Source organism: Camelina sativa, chromosome 20, assembly GCF_030686135.1.
Source record: "Camelina sativa cultivar CO46 ecotype springtype chromosome 20, ASM3068613v1".
In the NCBI taxonomy this organism is placed as follows: domain Eukaryota; kingdom Viridiplantae; phylum Streptophyta; class Magnoliopsida; order Brassicales; family Brassicaceae; genus Camelina; species Camelina sativa.
The window spans coordinates 25,720,495-25,732,394 of NC_141899.1; the positions used below are offsets into that span (position 1 = coordinate 25,720,495).

At 40.4% G+C, this 11,900-nt stretch overlaps 1 pseudogene; it reads right to left on the reverse strand.

The window, feature by feature from the left end:
• Nucleotides 1-235: 235 nt before the first annotated feature.
• On the reverse strand, nucleotides 236-6,767 carry LOC147919355 (uncharacterized; annotated as a pseudogene).
• Between the last annotated feature and the right edge of the window lie 5,133 nt (nucleotides 6,768-11,900).

An 11,900-nucleotide genomic window follows, 5' to 3' on the forward strand; every position in this document is an offset into this window, starting at 1 on the left:
TGGTTGCAACGTACATATAAATTCTGGCTCCTCATCCTCATGACGCCTGGTTGACATCTTCTTTCGCTTAACCATCTTAGTTCACCTAGAAAACTCAACAAACAATAGTAACCAATAACCGTAAGTTAATTTATTGATCAGTCAGTGATTCAAGAGAGTGAAGCAAGTCTTAACATATCAATATATAATTCAAGTAGACATATTCGACAGCCTACTAACTAAAATTAAAAAGACATCAAACATATATTCCTTCACAATCACTCCAAGCATTCTGAGACTCATCCTCATGTACGTCTTCAATAACCATATCAATAGTGGATGGCAATGGTCCAACTTCTGGAAGTCCATCGTTTACAGCTTCCTCATTGTATCTTCTGGAAGGACCTCTCATGACAACATACCAACTGGAAGAATCATCTTCTTTTGAATAAAATACTTGCTTTGCTTGAGATGCTAGTATATATGGATCCCTTGCAAAAGAGGTTTGACTCTGCTTCAAGTTAACTAGTGTGAAGCCATCTTCTATTTTTACTCCATTACCTCTAACTGCCCATTGACATTTAAAAAGTGGAACATAAAAAACGTTGTAGTCAAGGAAAATAATATCAGTGACTCTCCCTGTTGGGATTTAAGCGGAAGAGGTTGAGAAGAAGAGAATTGTCGGCAAGAAGAATGAGAGAAAGTTATATTCCATAAGTATATCTTACAAAGGTTTACAAAAGACTATATATACTAAGAGAACTAGGGCTACACCCTTTACAATAAATCGCATAAGAGATAAGGAAAGAGAATTGGTTCTTCCCAAGATTGAAAGTGACCCCTCCTTGTTTCCTTAAACGAAGCACAACCCGTGACTCCACTCTCTCTTCTTCTCTAACGGCTACAAGGAGGATCTCGAACCTTCTCATGGGCTTACACCAATAAGGCCTCCTTATTCTCATAGATAACTCGGCCTTGTCACATAGTTGTACGGACGGCCTCATAGTTGTACGGACAAGGTGATCTTGGTCAATACTCCCCCTCAAGCTTAGCCAAGGGAGACGGCTAAGCTTGGAACCCGCGTAAGATCACCTCATTAAAAACCTTAACATAGAAAACCACATGGGACAAAACCATGTTAAGGAAAAGAGTATGATCTTCACAGGTTAAAGGAGTTTCTACACGGATGTGTTGGATCTACTAGTCCAAGCTTGCTGGAAATGTATTCGCAAATCTGAGGACTCGTTGCTTTGGTGAAGATGTCCGCCAGTTGGTCTTTGCTTGGAGTGTAACACGGCAAGACTACACCTTCTTCAATCTTTTCTCGCACTTTATGGCAATCTACCTCAGTGTGCTTAGTCCTTTCATGGAAGACCGAGTTGGTTGCTATGTGTATCGCCGCCTTATTGTCACAATGCATGGTGATTGGTTGATCAGACTCCACTTCAAGGTCCTTGAGGAGGCCTTTGAGCCATGTGAGCTCGTTGGTTAGCTTCTTCATAGCCCTATATTCCAACTCGACACTTGATTGAGACACAACTTTCTGTTTCTTCGACTTCCAGGTCACTAGGTTCCCTCCAACGAATGTGCAATACCCTGTCGTGGACCTCCTATCTATTGTATCACCAGCATAGTCCGCATCACAGTAGCCGACGAGTTCCGTGTTGTTGTTCTTTCCCATCCAAATGCCTTGTCCTGGACTACCCTTGAGCTAACATTGGATCCTCTCGAGCGTCTGCCAGTCAAAATTCGTTGGAGCCTTCATGTGTTGGCTGAATTGGTTCACCGCATAGCATATGTCCGGCCTCGTGATCGTAAGATAGATAAGCTTGCCCATCAGCCTACGGTAGCGTCCCACATCTTCGTATGGTTCGTGCGACTTGTTAACTGGAGCACTAGGTGTTGGCTTCTCCCCCTTTCGCTTGACCTGGTAACCTTCCTCAAGCGGCGTGGACACCGGTTTAGCTCCTATCTTACCTGTCTCATGTAAAAGGTCAAGTGTATACTACCTTTGAGAAAGAAACTATCCCTCCGGAGAGCGAGAGATTTCTATTCCAAGGAAGTATTTAAGTTCACCTAAATCCTTAATATAAAAGGTAGAGTTAAGAAGAGCCTTAGTGGCACAAACACCGTCCTTATCATCACCGGTGATAATGATGTCATCAACATAGACGAGAACGACGACGCGGCCACCATCAGTCCGGAGGGTGAACAGCATATGATCAGATTCAGAGAGCTTGAAACCATTCGTGCGGAGTGTAGAGCTTAGCTTGTGGTACCACGCCCGCGGAGACTGTTTGAGACCATAGATCGCCTTGTGAAGCCGGAGCAACAATGTGCTCTAAACCCGGTGGAGGATGCATGTAGACTTCCTCTGTCAGCTCCCCCTGAAGAAAGGCGTTCTTGACGTCCATTTGACAAAGCTCCCGAGAGAGTTTAGTGGCCAAGGACAAGACGACCCGGACTGTATGGAGTTTGGCCACCGGAGCAAAGGTGTCCGTATAGTCAAGTCCATAGCTTTGAGTGAAGCCGCGTGCGACCAAGCGGGCTTTGTAGCGCTCGATCTCTCCAGTGCTCAGATATTTAATAGTGAACACTCACTTGGAGCTGACAGCCTTTTTACCTTTAGGGAGATCAGCCTCGTCCCAAGTTCGATTCCGGATCATAGCCTTCGTTTCATCGTCCACCGCATCAAGCCACTCCTTATTTTGCTTAGCTTCCTCGTAGGTTTGAGGAACAAAGTGCTCATCAAGCTTACCAAGGAAGGCAGAGTGATCCGAGGAGATAAGGTAAAGCGAACACACGGCCTGAATAGGGTGGGCGACAGCCTGATTGTTGTAGTAGACTCGTTGATTCTTTAACCTTTCACCACGCCGCGGTTGTTTTAAACGTTCACTGCGCCAAAGTGGTGGTGGAGATTGTGTGGGCTGGCCTGTCTCAGCTGTACTATCGTCAGGTGATAGATAAGGTGGTGTAGTCAAGGCTTTTTCGGATTGTGTCTCTCTTGGCTCTTGAATATTGTTCTCCGTATGGGAAGGAGAAGCATCATGAGTTCCCAGAGGTTCCGATAATATTGTAGGCCCATCGGAGGGTGGTTTTGGTAGAGACGCCTCGGGATATGATGGTTTGGTGACGCCCAAATGGTCAAGGAGGAACCGCAAGTTGGCCGCCCGGTCAGTATTGGGTTGATATAAGTCTTTGAGGCCTTCCCAGTCCTTCTTATCATAGTACCCTTGTTGTTCAAGAAACTTCACATCTCTAGAGACTAGTGTGCGGCCAGTGATCGGATCGTAACACTTGTACCCCTTCTGACTTGTTGAGTAGCCAATGAACATACTTCTAGTGCTTTTGGCCTCAAGTTTATTCCTTTGTTCTCCGGGCACTAAAACAAAACAAACACACCCGAACACGCGTAAGTGATCAAGAGAAGGTTTAATTTTGTTTAGTACCTCATAGGGTGATATGTCATTTAAGACTTTTGTTGGTGTCCGATTGATCAAGTAGCACACCGTCATGAATGCATCACCCCAAAACCGCTTAGTGACTTTCGAATGAAACATCATTGACCGAGCCACCTCCATTAAGTGTCGATTTTTCCTCTCGGCCACTCCATTTTGTTGAGGCGTGTATGGACAGCTGGTCTGTTGGAGGATTCCATGCTTAGCTAGGTGCTCTTTGAGTTTGTGGCTTGTATATTCACCTCCATTATCCGATCTTAGTACCTTTATTTTTGCATTAAATTGATTAGTAACATAATTCTGAAAATTGACAAAGGCATCATAGACTCTATCTTTAGATGGTAACAAGGTGAGCTAAGTATATTTAGATTTCTCATCAATAAAGGTCACAAAATACTTGTTATTATCCCTAGATAGGCAAGGAGATGTCCACACATCAGAATGTACTAAATCAAAGCAATGTTCATAAATAGTACTTGATTTAGGGAAAATAGTCTTGCAATGTTTACCAAGAATACAAGACTCACAAGTGGAGTTATCAAACGAAACATTTGGCAACATTAATTCAAATGCACGAGAATGAGGATGGCCTATTCTAGCAGGCCACACATCACTTAAACTACTACTAAGATTAGAAGCAAAAGAAAACGAATTAGAAGGACTTGAAGCTTTCTCTAGGAAATAGAGATCTCCTCTACCATCTCCTTCTCCAAGAACCTTTCCACTCTCAATATCCTGAAAATGTACACTGTTAGGCCCAAAAATTGCATAACAATTCAAATCTGTAGTAGCTTTCTTTACCGATAAGAGATTCGAAGTAAATGAAGGCATAAAGAAGGCTTTAGAACTTTTATCAAACAATTTTAGTTCTCCTATTCCTTTAACCTGTACTCTATCTCCATTAGCAATGATAACATTACCTAGTGCCGGTTTTATGTTGTGTATAAGACTAGGGTTACTAATCATATGGTGAGAAGCACCCGAGTCTACAACAAGTGAGGTACTAGGTTTTGAAGCAAAGAAAGTGGTACTGGAGTCCTTTAGTGCAGCAATGGACTTGATGAGGGCCTCTAGGTCCGACTTTCTCACCAGGTCTCCAAGGGAAGCTACCATGGCCGTGGCTGCTGCGTCTCCTTGATTTGCTGCTCCGGTGCCTTGACCACTTGGTCCTCCTTGCGATAGGTTGGCCTTGAACTTTGCCGGCTTGAGATGCGGGTGAAGGATCCAACATTTGTCTTTCAGATGACCCCTCTTCTTACAATTGTCGCATACCATTGCTTTCCGGTCCTCATGCTTGTAAACTCCCTTGTTAGCCGTAGCCAAGTCCTCCTTACCGCTAAACAAGCCTAGCGACCCTTGCTCTTTTTGAACTTGAGAACACACATCTTCAAGAGTCGGAAGCTTGTCACCACAAAGGATGTGCTTGATAAGGTCGTTGAATGCCAGATTCAGAGTGAGAAGGAGACCGAAGACGTTGTCTTGTTCCTTTCTTTCGTTGAGGATGGCCGGATCTATGGTGCTCGGCCGAAGCATCTCTAGTTCGGCCCAAAGAGACCTAAACTTGCCAAAATGCTTTGTGAACTCCAAGTCTTCTTGGTGAAGACAGTTTATAGCCTTTTTGACTTTGAACACCCTGGTCAAGTTGGTCACGTTTCCATACACGTTCGTAAGTGTCTCCCATAACTCCTTGGCCGTCTCACAGTAAGAGTATGCTTCAAGGATTGGTGCATCAAGCGAATTCTGAAGAATGGCAAGCACGGTCTGATCTTCTTGAAACCATTTGATTTCCTTCTCGAGTTCAGCCTCCGTGTCTTCTTCCTTTCCTTCTTTACCGTCGTTCTTGGTGACTTTTTTGGGAAATTGGTCCGTTTCAACGTGAATCCATAGTCCCCGGCCACTCAACGCGGTCTTTGTGGTTCTTTTCCACAACAAATAGTTGGCCCCCTTTAAGACCACCGGTGTAACAATAGGTTTGGTAGTGTCCATGAGCGAGATTCGCGAAAGGTAGAGAGAAATGATAACTAAGAATGTCGAGTAGCGAGTATAGAACGCAAGTAATCGAGAATAGAGAGAAAGATTGAAGAGGATAGAATATGAGGGAGAATAATAGTAGGTTTAGAGAATCAAAGATCGAAAAACTGCTCTGATACCATGTTGGGATTTAAGCGGAAGAGGTTGAGAAGAAGAGAATTGTCGGCAAGAAGAATGAGAGAAAGTTATATTCCATAGGTATATCTTACAAAGGTTTACAAAAGACTATATATACTAAGAGAACTAGGGCTACACCCTTTACAATAAATCGCATAAGAGATAAGGAAAGAGAATTGGTTCTTCCCAAGATTGAAAGCGACCCCTCCTTGTTTCCTTAAACGAAGCACAACCCGTGACTCCACTCTCTCTTCTTCTCTAACAGCTACAAGGAGGATCTCGAACCTTCTCATGGGCTTACACCAATAAGGCCTCCTTATTCTCATAGATAACTCGGCCTTGTCACATAGTTGTACGGACGGCCTCATAGTTGTACGGACAGGGTGATCTTGGTCAATACTCCCATAGTATGATACCCAATCAGCTACTTGGGAAGTGTCCTTGGCACTAGATCAACACATGGCTGTTGCTTCATAAAACACTCCACTATTCTTGCTTAGCCTATCAACAGAATTTGTGTGAAACCTCAGCCCATTCACTATATAACCAATGTAAGTTCTAGCACTAGTTCTAGGACCATACGCCAACCATTTGAGTATATGGTCATGATCATCAGAATCTAGAGGTATCTACAAAACAAAAGACAACGAGTTAGCATATTGAATGTCTTAACGAGATAATATATGAAAGTTTATTTATAAGATAAACCTTGCCTGTTTTTTTAACCAAGTAGCAAAATTTTGTGTATGCGTACTCCATAAAACACTTGCATCACGTCTGCATCTTATGTTTGAGTCTTGTAGGTATTGTAGGTGCATGCTACAATAACAGAAAAAAAAAGTAAGACAGGTAGAGGATGTAATGACAATTTAGTATTATGTGAAATCAGATAGCATCATACTCCACATAAGGCTCCACCAGAACTGTATTCTGAATGACAGCAAGATGGGCTATTTTCTTCTCCATGTCACTTAAAGTAACAGATATACCAGCGGAGATAGGACGCCCCTCTAGGATAGAACTGTTCTCATACTCAGTGTTCATATCTGCTTTTTCTTCTACACTAGTGGTTTTCTTGAAAAAAGCACTGCAGAATTCCATGCATTCTTCTGCGAGATACGACTCAGCTATGCAACCCTCTGGCCTCGCAGGATTTCTTACAAAATCTTTTAAAACTTTCATGTATCTGCAACCAATAAACAATAAATCAGAAGCTAAAACTATATCAGTACAGCTAGCGTAAAGAGGATAAAATAAAAACCATACCTCTCAAATGGATACATCCATCTAAATGGATTTGTCCACCTAATCTGGTTTCTCTGCCTAGATGAACACATAAGTGCACCATTATATCAAAGAAGCTTGGAGGAAAGAATCTCTCGAACATACACAGAGTTTCTATAATTTCATTTTCCAATGCTGTGATCTTCTCCATATCAACAACTCTCTGGCAAAGATGGTTGAAAAATGAGCAGAGGCGTGAAATTGCAATCCTTAGACCTTTAGGCAGTAAACCTCTAAGTGCAACAGGTAGTAATTGTTGCATCAAGACATGGTAATCATGTGATTTAAGACCCATTACCTTGCACTCATCTAATGATATGCAACTGGATATATTATAACAATATCCATCCGTAACATTGAAGTCATACAGCCGCTTACAAAATACTTTATTTTCTGCCTTTGATAGAGACCAAGGAGCAACTAGAAGGTAGATACATTTACCTCTTTCTTTAGGATGCAAATCCTTTCTAATGCCTAGAAGTTGGAGATCTTTGCGAGTCTTTAGGCCATCATTTGATTTCCCACAGTGCAACAATGTCGCCACGTGCAACAATGTCGCCACAATGCTTACAGCCACATTTCTCTCCACATGCATCACATCTAAATTGTGTCTTACTGGGAGGTCCTACACAATTAAAGTAAATACAAGTTAATGATATATTGATTAGAGAGAAAACAGAAACATACCTCCCAATAAGACAACTTGAAAAATATAGACATTTTCTTCCATCTGGATAACTCCTCGTCTTTTTCCTCTTCCTCAGACTCAGTGTCATCAGACTCATCAGACGAGGATGACTCAGTAGCAGCAGTCTGCTTTCTCTTCTTCCCACTCTCTTTCTTGTTCCCAAAATTATTTTTGAAATTTTTTCCTGCCCTTCCTCACATATTCAGCTTTTCCGTCAAACCAAGTCTTTTTCCCCCAATAACTGTGTGTTGGTGATAGACCTTTGCGATGGCACATATAGACATGTTTCCTACTATTACTCAACCACATACTGTCAGTGTCTTTTCCACATAAAGGACAACCATCTTACCTTTACCTTTGCATCCAACAAGATTTCCATATGCAGGGAAATCACTGATAGTCCATAAGAGCATTGCTTTTAGTGTGAAAGTGCTCTTACTAAAAGCATCATAAGCTATCTCTCCTTTACTCCACAAATGGTTTAGATCCTCTATTAGAGGTTCTAAGTAAACATCAATGCTATTACCAGGTTGCTGCGGCCCAGGAATCAATAAGCTAAGCATGATGTTCTCCTTCTTCATACATAGTCAGGAGCCATATTATAATTCACTAGCAAAACTGGCCAACTACTGTATCTGCTGTTCTTCATGTTGAAAGGGTTAAATCCATCAGTCGAAAGTCCCAGACGGATGTTCCTTGGTTCAGCAGCAAACGCAGGGTATTTGGCATTCATCTGATCCCATGTAACAGAATCTACAGGGTGACGCAGTTTTCCATCACTACTCTTGTTCGAAAAATGCCACTGTAGGTCCTTGGAAAGTTGCTCAGACCTATACATCCTCTTCAGGCGCGGTATAATTGGAAAGTACCTTAAAACTTTCTGGGGGACACCTTTCTTTATCTGACTAGTGTGCATGTTTACCTTCCATCTTGACGCCTTGCACTTAGGACAATTGTCAAGCTTCTTCAATTTCTTCCTGAATAGACAACAGTCATTAACACAAGCATGAATCTTCTGATAACCCATATCAAAAGACTTGAGAAACTTCTTCACTTCATACATTGATGTATGTAGAACATTCTCCTCCGGTAACATGTCTGGCAAAGTCCCTAGAAGATCGTTGAAGTTTTTGTCTGACCAGCCATTTTGCGTCTTGATTCTATACAGTGAAATAATGGCTGATAATTTGCTATGATTTGCACACGTAGGGTATAAAGGAGTTTCAGCATCTGCTAGTTTTGCAAGGAACTCTTCCTCTTTCTTGTCATCCGCCTCACCCTCAGCATCATCCACTAATTGACCCTGAGCAGCTAACTCTTCATCTAAGTATTCAGCAGCTCTGTATAACCCTAAAACCTCTTTATTCCACTGACTAACATTGCTGTCTACTGAAACCACTTCTCCATGATGATACCACTCCCTCTGTATCTTGTAAGCCTCATCCATTCCCTTACTTACTAGGTGATCTACTACTACACTGCCTAAATGTCGATCATGGGAATATTACCAACTGATCAGATCCTCCTATAGCATCAGTAACCTCTTTAACAAAATTTAAAGCACCAATCTCATAAGCAGGATCAGTCCTTCAGTACATGCCATTGAAAACAAAACAAACTAAATTAGACATGTACAAATTAACAACTTACCATATAATTTATTTATGAAAAAAGTAATTACCTGCATAGATGAACCCATCTCTTCTCCACCATTTTATATGCTACCCTTATTGAGAACCGTCCATTCAGTAATTAAAACCAACATGATTCAGGCAGAAACATAGTACATGTGCAATCCACAAAACAATCAAATTCACAATAAAGTTTTGTCTAACTAAATACAAAACTTATCAAGCTCTAAAGGGGGACTAACCTATTCAAATTGGGTGAAATCCAGAAAGAAATTCCTCCAAACCGCGAGTACCAAAACCTGCAAATAGAGAACCTAAATTACTGACAAATCTCGATATAAGACAGATCTAAACTTCAAATCTCTAAATAATACAGAACCCTAACTATGGAATCTCTAAATAAAACAGATATAAACTTGAAATCAGAAGAACCCTAATTGAGAAAACACTGAATCAAAAAATCTAATGAAACAAACCGACTGAAATGCGATTCGTCAGCGGAGAAGATTGTTAACAGAGGAGCTTCGTCGGCGGATAAGATCTCACTGACAAAGGAGCTTCGTCGGCAAAGAAGATTGTGGAGATTTTCCGGTGAACTGGGGTAAGATGGACCATCGTCGACTCGTTGGCGGAGAGCTCAAAGAAGTGAGAGATGAAGTGAGACTAAAGGGTTTTTTTTTCATTCTATGTTTTAACTAAAATTTTATTAAGTCTCGCGGGTGGAGAGGGAAAAGAGTCACTTTTACTAAAATTTTACTATGTCTTTGGTGGAAATACTGATTTTTGGTTCGCGCTTACATATTTTAATATTTGGCGTTTTAAAAGTGCCATTATAGAGCTCCATTTTAAAAAATTTATTAACGATAACACTTACGAAAATTGCGCTATGCTTTTCTGCTATCAATGCCCATATTTCTTATAGTACAAGTTGAGAAATAGCCAGGGATCTAACATAAACTATGTATATCCAAAAAAAACTCTAGGTCAATGGAGTCTTCGAACAAAGAGATTGACCAATGACCATAGGAAGTATTTCTCACATAACAAGAAAATAGATAGAGGTAACCTCGATTTTGGAGATTTGGGCAGTAAAACTTGGGATGCTTGCAGACCGAAAGTAGATTTTGGGTTCATCCATACAGATCCTACAGATACTGTGAGAGACCCAGGTGATTGAAAAGCACGGTGGCTGCCTGAAGAGAGTGAAAGGAGCTTCAACTTCTCTGTTGAAAGCATGCACGGTTCTACCAAGTTCAACAGGTGATTTGTGTGTCAGGCGGGAGTCGAGTAACGAAGAAGATTTGTATCTTTGAAGAAATCATCGTTATCCCTCGGCGCCGTCTCCGTCTCGCAAGACTCAGGTGGCAAAGAAGAAGAGGGTTCTACAAAGACGACATACATTCCAGATCGAAAGTTGAAAGGGAAGTTGGACTTTGGTGCCGCCGACAGAGAGGCTGAGACATAGAATCAAGGAGAGGATCTAGCCAAACTCTGACTCCTTTAGAAACAGATGCTAAACAAGCTTTTACTGCGATTTGGGTTAATTAAGAAGGGTTGGAAACGATTCAAAAGGGGAAACAAAAATGGGAAAAAATGAGACTTTGCTCTAAGATAGTACATGGAGCTAGAAAGAGGGTTAAGGGACGGGATTTCCCGACGCCGGTAGTCAGAAACCCCACCGGCGTCAGAAGATGGTGGTGGTAGTGGTGTCTCGATATTCATGTCTAGGAGAGAAATTAGGGCGAACTTCTATCCACCAAATTCGTCATATAATATATAACATAGGCCATATATGTTAACTTTACTCCAAGATGAGCCAAATTAAGAGATTACATAAAGTAAGCATAGAGAAACTTATCAAATATGGACTGAGCTCCCTCCCTTGGAGAGCAAGCAGTATGTTTTATCAATCTGCAAAAATCATCATCATCCATTAGAATCATAACAAACATGCAATAAGAAAATGTAGAATCTCAACTCTGGATAGAAACAAACAAAACAAATTGCTTCGATTAGCCAAAACAAACAAAACAAATTGCTTCGATTAGTCAAACATGAAACATACATAAAACTAATGATAAGTAGCTTAAAATTAATCAAAATCATCTAAACTGCTTCAGATCTACAGACTACGATAAATATAGGAAAAAGATGCTTAGCTACATGAAATATGGGAGAATGCATGATAACACATGCCAAGTATACTATTGTATAATTAACTACACGAATTATATGTATTACATGACCACATGCATGAACTATATGACATTATGCGGTCAACACCATAAACATATAATCTAGTACATCGGTTGACTAACTCCGGCTCAGACCGACGTTGACTTTGGCGTTGACCAACACTGACAAAAAAAAATATTTTAAATTTTAAAAAATTAAAATTAAAAATAATAAATTATTATACTAAATAAATTATGGTTTTTCATGATTCATATTTTTTATATATCTCTAATATATTCATTCTTATAATTAGTCACTAGTATTTTTCAACCTAAAGTAAATAGTTAAATAAAAATCATTTATAATTATTTTCAAGATAGAAAAATTCATTTATAATTATTTTCAAGATAGAGAATCATTTATAATTATTTTCAAGGTATATATATATATATATATATATATATATATATATATATATATCTCTGATAATCAGATTATTTAAATACTACAAAATCAATAAAATCAAATTCAACTACT